We start from the raw sequence: 15,470 nt of genomic DNA, 5'->3' as shown, positions 1-15,470 counted from the left end.
ATTTTTCATATTTTTTCTTTTTTTCGAATTATGATTTAAAAATGACAAAGTGGCAAGCAGCAACATTCCCACATACCGTTAGGCATATGTTCCAATAAAAGTACATACACACGCAGATACATGCACTCACACTCGCGCGTTGTTCGTCTAATGTGATGAAGTGTAAACGACGGAAAATGCCCGCGTTGTCATTTGAATGGCACTGCGTCACACGAAATGGGGGTGGAGGCCGGTGAGCGGGTGCGAGGCCTCTCCGATTTTTCAATTCATATGCAAATACAAAGCGCTGCGACAGAGAAATTGAAAATTTAATGCGCAACGTAATTTCGTATGCCTTTCATTCGCGCTGCTCTTTTGTGTGTGCGGGTGTGTGTGAGTTCGTTTATGCGTGTGTAAATGTCAGGTGGTCTCATAAGTAGGGAAGCTTATAGCAGATCAAAGCGAGCACATCAATTACAAGTTTTTTCTGCTATTTGAAATGGAATTTTGAAATGCTTTAATTTGGATTTAAAAAGTTGTAAAAATATAGAGTCTAAGTGGTTATTTGTTTGAAGGAATTATTTGGATTGAGTGGGGTTATTAGGAATACAGAAGATATTTATAGAACATTATATGTGTAATTTATAAAACTTGATACGAGAAGTTATTAGAAGGCTGACACTGTTGACTTAACTTTGTTTATAAAAATTGGACTGGATTAAAGAACTTTTAACTATATTTTTAGTTGCTTGAATAACTCAAAAAGTTATAGTTCAAACTTTCCATGCGGATATCAATAATTGTTAGCGAATGTAGCATGGTTCCGTTCAGAGACTCCATATACATTTTTCCGCACCAAAAGTTTTACAACAACCAACTAATGAATTAAAAAGCGCCGCTGCTGCCGCTAGAGATCTACATTTCGTTATTACGAGCTTGTCAATTGCAGCAGCAAGCGACCTTCCCCGCTTGCCACTTTAATTTGGCAGTCGCTGTCAATTCGACTCACATGTCGCTCGATTCGCTGGCGCAGCTGATATCGATCTTTGAAAACTGCCGCCAAACACCCACACAGCTACATAAGTAAAGTTACGTACTTTATATAACGGCACATACTAGTATATACTTATATCGCTTCACACACACAGCATCCGTTGCCTTCGGAAGGTTAATGAGGTCTCGCCACTAATGGCGCTCGGCTGTGTGGCGGCGCGTCGTCGACGTTGGAAAAATAGCGGAATGTCAATGTCGCTGTCGCTGTCTGGTGGAAATGACACTTTTCAACCAACCGTTTATTCGCCGCTTTGCAGCGCAGTCGACAGTGGCAATGTGCAGGGAAATGGCGGCAAATGCGCGCTCCGTTTGTGGCCAACTTTATCGTTTGCCAATCTTGTAAATGTCGCAAATGAGCGAATGCCTTTTTTATGTTTCATTTTCAGCGAAAACTATAGTTTATGAGCGTTGAATTTGTTTGTTGTGTGGTTTGCTGATAAAAAATGTTTCTATGTTTTTATTTCATGTAGTAACTGGTTTTATTTCGTGTAAAAACTGGTTGTTTATAATCAATGTTGTGTGTAAGAAGTGCTCAACAGATGAATAAATGTACATTTTATCGTGATATTTTTCGGATCAGAATGCAATCAGAATGGGACTGGCCAATACAGTCTTGTATCGATATATTAAACAATATATTAGCATCGTAACCTTCAAATTAATTTAAAGGAGGGTTAACATCTAATGTTTTACTATTTACTGAGGTTGAGAAAATTTTGTGTGTGAAAATTGTGTGTTGAATATATTTTTGTCTTTAAAAGTTCCTTTTGGACGTCGCAGAAGCGTCTTCGATACTCAGCGCTCGGATAGCACTCACTTACACATATTTTGTTATTAGAGGCGTTTTTATTAAGTGGTTACATGGGTTAATGGGTTTCAAATTTTTTTTTTTTTTATCAACGCCCCTAGAATATTGTTCTTAATTTTCATGTTGATCCGAATAATAGTTTCGGAGATACAGCTTTGAGAACTTGTGCGCTTGAAGCTAGCTGGGCTAAGTGCGCCGTCTTTTAGCAAGTTTTTCACGAAACTGTGATTTTGAAGTCAGTTGGCAAGATTTCTCGAGAGAGGACTACGTAAAAATTACATAATTTCTTTGATAATATTGTATGTTTGAATTAATAAAAAATTCTAATAAAATATTTAATTTTTTATATGAGACAATCATTGTTGAAAAGAGGCTGTATTTAACTCGAGGAAACTATGTAGTCCCTTAAAAATGTTTTATACGATGTTTAATAATCTTTAAAAGAAATACTATTTTTCTGTAGCGCATCAATCTCACAAGTTTTTAGTAAAGTGTTAGTGTTGTCTAATTTCAAATAGAGAGGATTACGACACGTGTTTCTAGTACATTTCGAGATTACATTTCTATGTTAGGAAAATATCAATAATAACATTCATATATGTATTTATAATCATATAAAACAAGTATATATACACATATGTATGTATATTTAAAACAAATATACATATGTATATACAAATATGTATATATATATATATATATTTGTCCGTCTCTATATTTATTTGAATTTATATTTGTTCTAAGTAACTGCATCCGCAAAAACTGATAAGAAATTAACATTAATTTCAAAAAATAAATACATGATTTTGACCCGCAAGAAAGTTTATCAGCGAACTGTTGATTATTTGTAAAAATATTGATGTTTCCAAAATGTAATATACAGAAGTTTGAAAATATATTCTCGTATTTCGAGTAGGATTTTGTATTAATTTTTGTAAAATATATAGAAACACATTGACGCAATAATTTCCATTCCACAAAAATATAATAATTAGAAAATTGCATGCGGGAAACGACGTAATTCAAGGAGAGGAAGTGGAAGTTGGTTGGTATATATCTGAAAATCATTGCTTGTAGGTCACTATGTGCCATAAAAATTAAGTAAAATATTCGATGTGGTCCAAAAAGAGTGTCTTGAGCTTCTTGAACTAAATGAGACGGAATTCTGGTTTTAATTTTTTTAGAAAATTTGAAAACCGCAAAGCACTTTTGCATAAGCAAATGTTCATTTCATTATCAATATTTAAAAATTAAAGAAAAACCTTAATTCGTTTAAATAAATATTTTTTTGTTTGCTGTATGCGAAATAAGCACCGCCAAATAAATATTCGCTCAGATAACGTCACTAAAGTTTAAGCGAATTTTGTTGTCTTTCTGCGAAATTGTCAAAAATTGCTCAAAGTCAATGTCCAGCATTGACATATAATTAAACTTGAAAGGCCAACACGTTTCTCGATTTTTAATGAAATCAATTTATGAATTTTTTTATGTGCTTGTGTGTGCATGGTTTGTGGAATATTTGAGAACAGTGGGTTGCTTAAAGAAAAATTCGCTTGCGTGTTTGCTTCTATTATATATAAAAAATAAATGTACGTTGTTGAAAAAATACTTTGTAGAACATTCCTAAGCGAACTTATTTGACCAAGTAGTGCAAATATAAACAAAACTAGTCTAGTCTTTTTTTCACTTTTAATGAGTCACTATAATTTCTTTTTACTAAATAAATTGCAATAGCTTTGAACAATTAGTGAAAAAATTAATTTAGAGTGAGTATGTTTTTTATCTAACAAGAAATAAACAAATTTTGCTACAAATATGTATATATGTATGTATGTCTTCTCTGATCAGACACATATTTTGCTTATATTTTAGCTGGTTCGTGTTTGCTTTTTAGCGCAACAACAGACTGTGACGTGATCAAATAAATTTCTGTTTATGTTCTTGCGTATCTATACAGATATAGATATACTTGTATGTGTATATGTAAGTACATTCATACTTATGTGAATATTTGGCTTTCCATTAAGTTATTGTATCTTTTTGTATTTCTTTCAATTTCTTAAGTAGACTTTTCAATAAAAAATGTGCTTGTGTATATTATATATTATTTCCTCGTATGTTTTATTGTTTCCAAGCAATCTTTAAAATATGCCGACATAAACGTTGTCATTGTATTGCGAAGTGTCCAATGCTTTTGATTACTATCACATACTTTGCATGTATTCGGTAGTCGAAAAAGTCTTTTCGTATTTCTAATGAAACTTCAACTTATTTTTTTTATATTTATAATGAACAAAAAAGTAACATTTTTCCGCAAGAGACTATTATATTATTATATCACACATTCTAAAAACAGCAAATCTTCAGGAGGCAGAGCACGCAATTAACACAAAAGTGGACCTAATGGTAAATTTCCAGTTAAGATTTGAAAAAGGTTCACTTTGAAAAATTTTGAGTTTGAGTTGACTCTTTTGTAATTCTTCTTCTTCTTAATTGGCGTAGACACCGCTTACGCGATTATAGCCGAGTTAACAACAGCGCGCCAGTCGTTTCTTCTTTTCGCTACGTGGCGCCAATTGGATATTCCAAGCGAAGCCAGATCCTTCTCCACTTGGTCCTTCCAACGGAGTGGAGGTCTTCCTCTTCCTCTGCTTCCCCCGGCCGGTACTGCGTCGAATACTTTCAGAGCTGGAGTGTTTTCGCCCATCCGGCTGTCTTTTAATTCGCTGAACTATGTCGATGTCGTCGTATATCTCGTACAGCTCATCGTTCCATCGAATGTGATATTCGCCGTGGCTAACGCGCAAAGGACCATAAATCTTTCGCAGAAATTTTCTCTCGAAAACTCGCAACGTCGACTCATCTGTTGTTGACATCGTCCAAGACTCTGCACCATATAGCAGGACGGGAATTATGAGTTTGGTTTTTGTTCGTCGAGAGAGGACTTTGCTTCTTTTTGTAATTAGTGTGTGATATATAGCCAAGCTATCTGCTAATTATGATAAATTAATGACAAAGCCACTTTTTTATGGAATGTACTGTGTTCAGATGAGATTAGTTTATATTCTAATACTACTTTAAAACACATTAGGTTGTAGAGGAACATTCACAAAGCTTTTTCATAAGCTCTATAACTCCACTGATTAATCAAGGTGTATTATAACAGATTGAAACGAAGAATTTATTAACATTTGCTGCTTTTTGGAACCAGTTTTTTATTATTGTGCTGTAAAGTGAATACTAATTTGAAATTCTCTTAAAGTTGTTATTAATGAGAAGTAGCTAAAACTTAATTATCTGACGATTATTAAAAAAAGAAAAAGCCTTATGAGTTTAAAGTATTTGTGAAAATATTGGGAAATAACCTTATAAAATTATTGAATAAAAATAATGAAAAATAAAAGTTGACCCTGAATGTCCTTAGTGGCCTAAAAGAGTTTTGAATTTCTTATGTAATGTTAAAAAGATTGAATTTCAGAAAATATGTCCTCGTGATAGTATTAATCTGTGAAAAACTACGGAGATCTAGCAGTTAATGGAATTGTCATGCCAATACTCAAATATTCATCTAGCAAAACCACTCACGCTGTCTACCATTGTTGTAATATTATAAACAATTTGTCACAAAAATATTGCTTCAACTATCGTTATTCCTAGGGAAGCTGTCAGTTATGTGAGTTTATAGTAAATATGTTATTTCTACTTCTACTTTTGCTGGTCGGATTAGGTTAATTTCCCCCTATTAATTGGAGTTCACATCTAAACACCACAATGCTAAAATACTGGACGGTGAGCTTATCAACGCTAAGAGTACGTACGAGAACACAGGGACATCCACTGCTACAGTGATTACGTGTGTCTCCTTAAAAGAGTCTTTACCTATGAGACAATGTCCGTAAAATACCTACGGTCGTTAAAAAAAATAAGTCAAAATGGTGGCGTTTTGAAGCAAAGTTGGATTTTACCAAAAATTTTAGTTGTTTTAGGTCTGTCAAAATTCGATTTTTGAGGAAAAAAAAGTATGTATAGAACATGCAAAAAAAAATTATAATGGTGGAATTATTTGTTTGAACGTAATCACTCAGTCGAACTCAAAATATAATATTTTGAGAAAAATGCTACAAATGTAAGTATAGAAAGCTGTAACTCAAACACTCTTTGAGATATCGATTTAAATTTTGTTATTTTTAAAGGTTTTTCATCTCACACTTTCACCGTTAAGAGAGTTAGGTGGGTTTGAAAATTTCAAAAAATCTTTTTTTGTGTTATTAAATAGTACAATATGTTAAAATACTCTCCAAAAATCCGAGTAAAACTCTAAGAAATACGCCCATCAGAAGTTCCACCCATTAAGTCACAACTTAAAACTTTGAATGCGTTTTTCTCAAAACTCCATTCTTGAAGTCGGTGGAAACGATTTCGCGAAAAGTGATGAATCTATTTAGTTCGAAATGTGAACACATCTTTAAAATAACATTTTCTCTTTTCTTCTATTGAACGAAGAATTTTTTTTTTATTGCAGCTTATTTTATAAGCCAAAAAAAGGCGAAAAGTTGAAATTTTTGAGAAAAAATTAAAATTTTTATTTTTATTTTAAAATTTTATTTTCATTTTAAAATTTTAATTTTTTTCCTTCGTTTAAACACGAGATTTATATATTAACGGAATATTTTTCATTTTGTAATTTCAGATGAACCAATAATAAGTTATACTGTCCACGGTGAAAGCACTTTTTTTGTACCTCTGAAACACACTTAACCCCTTAACTCACTTCTAACCTCTTTTTATGCGACCAAAGGCAAGAAATGTACAGTAATTCACATTCAATGGAAAATGCAGACAATAGTTTTAAGGGAGCATGGTTAGAAAAATAATCTTATTTTTTGAAAAACTTGGCTGTTTAATTTACTATCACTAATGAAGTTACAATGTCAAAACGAAATATGTTGCTTCACTCACTTCTTTCTATTAAAAATTTATGCATTCAAAAATAATGCAAAAATTTGCGTTTCATTCTCGAAATTTGTATGCAAATGAAAAATGTTTTCTGAAGTAAAGACAAATTTTTGGTATAAACGCAATGTCACTTATGCTCTCACACATACACATACACGTGCGACGACATGCAAATCTTTCCAAATGACTAATTTCTAAACAATTTTTGGGCATTCTGTGTTTCTTCTGCCGGCATTCGGCCGCTTTTATCCGGACTAAGTGCAGCAAAGCAACTGAAGAAATTTTCTACGCAGAGCCACAAACACACACGCACACAAGAGTGATTAAATGTATGCATATTCGAGACTCTGATTAAAGATAGCCTGCTTACTCATAAGCAAACATGCCCGCAAATACAAATACACACAGACAAGTGTATGAGTGTGGCGGTAAGTGCACGCTGCCGAGTCATCGTCGCATTCATCGAATCACAATGCGGGCTCTGGCATTTACGGGGCATTTCGAACAGTCAACATTGACTGCCGGCCAGTGTGCACTCAGCCAGCCGAGGCCACAACACCAAATAAAGCAGTAGCAATGTTTGGCAACCACAACAACAACAGCAGCAACAGCAAGTGTACACTTGCAGCAAAAACGATGTGAGTCAGCAAGTGCTGAGATTGCGATAGCTCAGGCTTATCAAAAGGAAAGCAAATATTTTGTATTCTTTTTGCTCAGTTCTTTCATTCACACAAATACCCGCTGAGCTGGACATTTGAGGCATTTATTTGCCAAATGTATATTCGTGCGCATCCGAGATGTCTCGGCATTGTGCGTTCCCCGAACACACTGGTGCCCATTGTGCGTGGAATGTAGCCAAAGGGCTGTGTTGTTGCGAGGCCCGCTGTGCGGCACGTGCTTAGCCATTAGAAAATATTGGAGTTGATAAGCGTTTTTATGGCTGTGCGAACATGCCTTTTTTATGCATATTCCCCTTTTTATGGCCTCAATTCGGAGAAGTATGAAGCGCCAATGACAGCGGGTTGGCAAAATGCAAAAAGATGTGCCTAAAATTTGCCCAAATGGCCCATTCGGCATTAAACTCACACATTTGGCTGCAAAATTATTTTGTGTTTAGGTTTACTTTCGTAACTTTTTTTATTCTTTCCACAATTCCGCCACGTGGCACGCTCTTGCCCTTCTGTTCCAAAGTTGCGCCTAAAAGCTCACTGCATTAAAAACCTAAAGACTGTCAAGCATCCTTTTGCGTACATCAATTCCGATTTGGTTAGAGCAAAAAATTATCGAGTTGCATCCACAGTGTTTGCCACAGCATGCCAGCCATGGTAGTTCTCCCCCCTCGTCCAGGCGCAGCTTGTTGCGGCGCACAACTCATGCAACCACACATCCTTCAGCCATTATTTGTGTCCTTGCGGTCACAACAAGCAACGACAGACAACACTGCATACACACACACACACATTTATATATTGTAGTGTTTATACTAACAAATATGCGCATATATATACGTGTGTGTGTGCTTGCGTTATTGTGCTTTTCTGCTCTCCACTTTAATGTAATACAGCGCAAGTCAACCACAGCAACTGCCTTGCACTCGCACATTCACGCGTGTGCTGCCGACAGTGTGTCCTTCAACCTTTATTGTCTTTCTATGTCACTTCCGCAAGCTGCCTCGCACTTTGGCCGCTCGGCCGGGGCTGCCAGCGTGCGCTTTTGTTGCATTTTTCTTGGCTTGCATTACTTACCGCAGACCAAAATACATTCTGCTTTGTTTATGTTACCGCTTTGTTGCTATTTTACATAGTTTTGTCTCATATATCTGTATATGTGTATATGTGGTTGTATACATATATGCGCTTATGTAACTCTGCCGCTGACTGTGGCCGCCGTTTGTCTTTCGCTGCCGTTCTTCTGTTTTATCTCATTTTCTAGTCTTATTCATGCATTCGCATTGTAATGTTGTTGTTGTCATGCTGCGTTGCACTCAGCATTTTAGTCCTTCGAAAACACAAGTTGACATCGTTTATAAATTCAGACGTGTGCGACAATACCATTTTATTGCGAAGTGCTCTTTTCGAGAGCGGAGATTTTTTTCCGCATTTCGAATTTAAAAGTATACAAGAATATGTATATTGCAAAATTAAAATAAAATAAAATATTAAGGATTTAGGTATACGGAATAAATTTTAGTCAACAAGTAAGTCCCACACTCAGTCAGCTTTATAGAATTTTTATTTAGAATATTTAATTGCAGTAAAGAGAGGTATTCTTGATATTCATAAAAGTTGTGAGGTAAATGGTAGTAGAGTGTGATAAATTCATAAAATTTTAATCTAAAATTTCAAGTGGAAAATCCAAAATTTATGACTAATTACAAGATATGTTCCCAAACTAACCGTATTTTATATTTTAGTCACACAACATGCAGCGGTAAAAAAGAAAATTTGGAAACACAGCTAACTTCATGAAAATTGGATGACTGTAAGCCAGATCAGATGATTGTAAAATCATTTCAATAAAAGAAGAAGTGTGTGATTGTTGTAAGAATTTTGTATCAAAAGTCAGTCGCCTAGAAGCTAGGAAGGGTGTTGTTGACAAATTGGTGGTGTAAATACCTCAATGGAGTTTATGCAAACTCTAACCACTGGTGGGGGGTAAATATAATACTTACGTAGAGGGAAATTTCCTTCATTCTATAGTAAATTCTTCAAACAGCATTTGTATCACACTGAAGAGAACTATAAGTAATTTCAGGCACTTCTTCTTGTAGTCACGTTTTACAATGTTTAAGATTCTCTGCCGTTATTTCAAATTACAATTTGTCAATTTCAATAGGAAACTCTGTTAAGTCCTCTGTGAGAAAATTGTACATTTGAAGAAACACAATTTTCAAAAATTTGATATGATTACTTTTCATTATTATAACTTTGTGGAGATCATCCATAACTTTTCTGAGGCGTTCAATTTTGCTCTTGAATATGGAGAGCTGGAAAAACTAAGTGGAGTTACTGTTACCGATGAAATTGCACTACGAGAATGTTGGCTGAGGAATTAAATATGAACGAAAACACTATTTGGAGAATTTTAACTGAAGAATTTGGGTAAAAGATAGCTCTTCGCACTTCTTCGAAGACCAGTAAACATCAAAAAAAAAAGTTAAGTTGTGTATTTGATGGGAATTCAATGGAATCATTTATATTGAGCTTTTGCTCGACAATACTACGATTGATTTTGAAAATTGTTTGCAAAGCTTTAATAAAATGGGTGGCATCAGATCATTACAAATAATATGACTTATACTATCGAAAAAAGATTGAGAACTACAATGCCCAGAAATTTGAACTTAATTTGCAGTGAAATAACTAACTGGTTAAGATCTTGATTAATTTCAAACACTTTAACAAGATGTTAAGATCAGTATTTTTTATTATTTGTGGTATAAATGAAGAGTAACTACAATAAAGTCTAATGTTGGATACCACTTTAGTCCTTCTACACAAGATCCATTACCATTAATTACCATAAATATTAATTTCTTAATGCCGTTTTATTTTCCAAAAGATTACTCTTCTAACTTTTGATTAATATTTTAGATGTGGAAAAAATTTATAGAAATACAATTTTATTCAGCATGGTTTCAAAAATTTGCTTAAAGGGCTGTCCTAAACTTTGGTTATGCACGTTTTAAAGGATTAATGGGTGCCTCTTAATTCAGCATCAACCTGTCATCTAATTTCTTCTCTTTATAACCACAAACTAAGATTCAGCTGTTGAATAAGTCTCAGTACTTTGATTATATAATTTCCATTTTGTGAGAATAAGCGCTTTCAGCTGGTATTTTCTCATTACCGGAATCTGAATTAGTTGTCAGCGAAATGCCTTTCTATGTCTCGCTTACAAATTCTTAATTTAAACTTCCGTTAAAAGCATAAACAAACGGTATACTTAAATGCTGCTAACCGTATGTACATATATGTAATACAATAAACATATGTATGCTTGTATGTCTGTAAGTGAATCAGTTGCTTGTCTTGTTGAAGGTTTAACTAATTTTTGACAGCTCAATTCAAACAAACAATCAACCATAATACTTTCAGTTATATATGCATATACATACATTTACATATGTATATACAAGTGCATGTATAATATATATTAGCATTATTATACAAGTCACAATTACATTTTAAGTAGCTCCGCGAGGCGCAGTTCTAGCGATAATTACTTTGTTTTGAATTTGTTTTGGCATAATAATGAGCTTTTAATCGTGTACAATGCTGGCACTTGTATGTGTGTGTGTGTTGAAGCAAATATATATATAAAAATAAAAACTTTTTTTGGCCCACCTTAATAAATATATATATATGTGCATAAGATGATTAGTTGGTTTCTATAATTATAAAGACTCGTATCATTTAATTCTTATAATTGGAAAACGGGTTTTCTAAGCGTCTTCTCATCTAAGGAGCTTAGAAAGTTATAAAGCTTTACTAAACCTATAATTAAACAAATTTGAGCAGAATATTTATAAACATCTTTTTAAAATGTAAAACACTTCACGATAACTAATTATTGCAATTTTTCCTGAAAAAGTTGTTCTAAAAATTCATTGCTATTTCTAATGCTGGTAAGTACGTAATACATTGCATTAATATTTATTTGTAGTTGGCTTTCAAACCTAACAAATAATTGCTTTGCCTTTCACAATAAATCGTTTAAAAATAAATTGTTTATTTTCTGTTTAATTCCGTTTTTAATTGGGATTTGTTAGTGTAACGCGCAGAATAAATTTATTTTGTATGAAACAAGATTTATTCTTCTTTATTGACGTAAACACCGCTCTTACACAATTTTAGATTAAGATTTCGGACGTTTGAATTGTCGCTTAAAATATTTCTGAACAAAATTTAAGACGACTTTAATTCATTTCTGTAAATATACATACAATAAAAAATTATTATTATATTTATTTGTTTTTAAACCCTCAACAGGTTAAATTTGTCACGAAATTGTAACACCCAGAGCGAAATCTCGGATACACTCTAAAGTACCTATACCGATGTAAATACTATAAGCGTGACTGGCTGCGTCGATTTAGCTATGTATGTATGTCCGTCTCTCTATAATTATTTATCCAAACCAGTGCCTCAGTTTTTGAGATATCGGCCTGAAATTTTGATATTTCCTCTTCTCTGCAAGAAGCTACTCGTTTGATGGAACCGTTGATAGCGGAGCAGCATATAGCTGCCACGCAAACTAAACGAAAATCAAACCTTTCTAGGGAATTCCTTTTAGTTTGACAAAATATCTTCACGAATTTAGCATAGATAATAATATGAGGCACCATTGCAATCTTCGAAGAAATTGTTTATATCGGACCACTATATCATATATCTGTCATACATACTGGTTTATCTACCTAAAGTTCACGTAGGGAAACTTTTTATTTGACAAGTTATCGTAACAAAATTTGTCGAAGATTACTATTTTAGATATCACTAAAATCTCCAACAAAAATGTTCAGATTTGGCTAAATAACATACATATAGATGTCAATTAAAATGACCGTCAAAATCAAGAAAAGTGGCATTTTATAAAAACGTCCACCTGTGTAGGGTATTACAGTTTTGGTACAGCCGAATTTTACAATTTTTTTTTGTGAAAATTTTGTTTTTAAATTTATTTATTACTAAAACATTTTCCAATGCATAAATAACTAAAAGCGAATTTATTATGCCCAACAGTTTTCCGGTTAGAAATAGACCACCACGGAAGCCTTTACCGTGGTTGAAAACAAAAGAGTAAAAAGAGGTTTTAATAGTAAGATATAACGAAGGCCTATTATTTTACCAAAATGGCAGGCTTTTAAAAGAAAACATGTTTGAAAAAATAATATTTTTCTGTATATATGCAAAATAAGTAAAAAAAAAAGAAAAAAAACCAGCCAATTTGAAAAGGTTGATTATGAGAAAAATTGTTTAAAGGTAAAATGATAGATCTGTTTGAACTAGGTCTCCACGCTTTAAAAGCCTACAATTTGTTTTTCAATTAATTTACAATTTTTGTATGTTATTTTGAAAGATAATGCAAAAAGAAATAATCTTTGGAAATATCACACCGTCATTCAAAAATAGTTAGCAACTTAATTTATGAACTGATTGTGGACACAGGTGGAATGTCCGTAGTTGAAAGATTATTGATAAGAAATAAAACAAAAATGTTGAATAAAGTGAATAAAACCTAAAACACCAGCGAAAAATTTCAGAGGATTACTTCATTTTTAATTTGTTTTACATGTTCTGAAGATTATAGTCAAAGTACTTTGAAGACCTCAAAGGAATGTTATTTTAAATTTCTAGAAAGAGTACGCGCACTTGGAATTGAACTTGCCAGCAGATTAACCTTAAAAAGTAGAATGTTCACAAACTCAAGGTGAGTAGTATAAAGAAAAAGACTGCAGTGAAAAGTCCTGTTTTAATAACAAACACACAAAAAAACCGAGATAAATGTATACATTTTTTAAGCAAGCTTGACACATTAGTTTGAAAATAAACAATTCACATTTAAGATCTATTTGTAATTGCTAGTGATATATTTCTCATTACTAATTAACGCCTAAATGCGAAAACTGAATCATGCTCACACAAATAATATATTGAATACATAGGAAGCTTGGGCCTGGCAGGTTACTGAGCCACGCATAGACCAGTTTTGGTCTTTTGTGATATCAGCTGGAGTTCCATTAAGAAGTCCATGCGGAGTAGTCATTTTTTAGAATGATTGCGCCTGATGCTATACTTTTTATAGTGTCTCATACCGTGGGGCGCCAATGCTTAAAGCCTGTAGCCTTGTTTACGAAGTTTTTATAAAAGTTATAAAATAAGTATCAAAGTGTACTCACCCTTCAAGTATGTAGCTATAATTTCAGGCAGTCTATGTATGCTTGCTTTTAGCAGCAGAATTTACACAAATTGCGATTTCTGTTGTTAAGAAAATATTAAAAATTATTACGTTGCAACACTTAAATGCGATCAGGTAGTGAACTTGAATAATTAAAAATGCAAAACTCAATGTTATTGGCGGCGCTTTGCACTGAGTCACTGGTTGGCTGCTAAAAAAATCAGCAAAGTAAAAAGCAATTACATAAAAATTGTTAACAAACGATGCTTATTTAAATGAAAGGAATATTTTTTTAGATTTTCATTAGATTAAATGCGTTATAGAATACACATCTTTGACAAAAATAAATTTTATTAAATAAATTTTTAACATTTATGAAAATTATTTTTATAGGAAAAGTTTTAAAATTGTTATTGTAAGGTTTAATTTATATTTCGAGATACCATAGTTTCTATATTTACTAAAACTTTCATATTTTAAATTTTCACTGCAACCGAATCCCGCAATTAGTACTCTCATGTATGAACTTATGAATAATTGCATTTAATTACGTCTTCCGCGTAATGAACGCCACCCACTTAAAGCCAATTGCAAACGATAGCAGCGACGCGATTCGTAATTGAAGCCAATAAAGGTGCAGGTAGTATAACGGATCTTACGAGTAGCAATAACAGCAACAACCAGCAACTGCAGCAAAAGTGACGCAGCAATAACAATAATAGTTTGCACTTTTAAGTACACGAAACAATTACGCGCTGTTTATAAAGAAAATAACAACAACAATAAAGGAAACACAAGCGTAATGACTGTTTTCGAACTTTGTGTAAAGAAAAACGCGAAAAAGCTGGATTCTCGATGCGGCTCAACGCTTCAAGTGCTACAGCCGCAACAATGAGGCTTATTCGATCGCAGTTTCAAATGTTGATTTCACTGATCACACACACACACATACGTATATGTAGCGATTTTTTACATAGCCGCTGAACACACGAGCGGTCACACATCTCCGCTTCTGATTACATTCGCACACTTAATTTGTTGGTTTATTGTGTTTTCGCAGTCATTTTCGACGTCTTTATTGTTTCTCTGCGTTGTCTCGTATACAATTTTCAAATAATCTATACATTTGTTTCTACACCGAAAATTATTTTAATTTTACACTCTGCAAACACACGCACACAGCAGACTTTTGTATATGCTAATTTTGTGAATAAATAAATACGCTTACGTCTTTATGATTGACGCTGATTTCACAAATTGGCTCGGCAAAGAGCCCAACACGAATGCACTGTTCGCTTTGGTTGTCCGCGCCACGTACGTTTCACGGCGACGAGCGCTCCAAAAATGCCACTTCACACAGCAAACAGCAAACAACTGCGAGCTGTCACAGCCACCGACTGACTCTGCTACTGGCAATGACTTGTGGCGAGCGCGCGCTCACTGTGAAGTCGAATAATTGCTGCTCCCGGTACACCGTTTGCTCTGAGAACTGCAGTGCTGCCAGATTTCGCTTCACTTTATTTATCATTTCATACACTGGTCACTTACCTGTGTACTCGCTGAGTTCAATAGACGTTTTCCACGCTACAGTCCGCTATTAACATTCTGTAGTAACAATAACAGTGCTCTGTGCGCGTTACATTTTTCTCTTTATTCCACAGCACCTGTAACAGTTAATGTTAACGACAACATTAGCAGCAGTGTAAAAGCAGAGAATGTTAATGAACATTTGAACATTCTGTAGTAAAACTTATGGAGAGCAAATGAGCGGCAA

At 33.8% G+C, this 15,470-nt stretch overlaps 1 protein-coding gene across 4 annotated transcripts in view; it reads right to left on the bottom strand.

The window, feature by feature from the left end:
• Window positions 1-15,098, bottom strand: part of LOC126760390 (loricrin) — a 77,933-nt gene extending 62,835 nt beyond the window's left edge. For 2 of the 4 annotated variants that reach the window (XM_050475984.1, XM_050475987.1), the window contains exons 1-2: window positions 14,925-15,098; window positions 13,698-13,776 (exon numbers count right to left, since the gene is read on the bottom strand). The gene's annotated coding sequence lies outside the window, so the exon portion shown is untranslated. Of the gene's footprint in view, window positions 1-13,697; window positions 13,799-14,924 lie in introns of those variants that run through there. The other 2 variants (XM_050475988.1, XM_050475986.1) reach the window with 2 other exon arrangements.
• Window positions 15,099-15,470: the final 372 nt, after the last annotated feature.

This window comes from Bactrocera neohumeralis, chromosome 5, assembly GCF_024586455.1.
Source record: "Bactrocera neohumeralis isolate Rockhampton chromosome 5, APGP_CSIRO_Bneo_wtdbg2-racon-allhic-juicebox.fasta_v2, whole genome shotgun sequence".
Classification (NCBI taxonomy): domain Eukaryota; kingdom Metazoa; phylum Arthropoda; class Insecta; order Diptera; family Tephritidae; genus Bactrocera; species Bactrocera neohumeralis.
The sequence above is the reverse complement of the archived record's forward strand: the minus strand, read 5'-3'. Positions and strand labels throughout refer to the sequence as shown.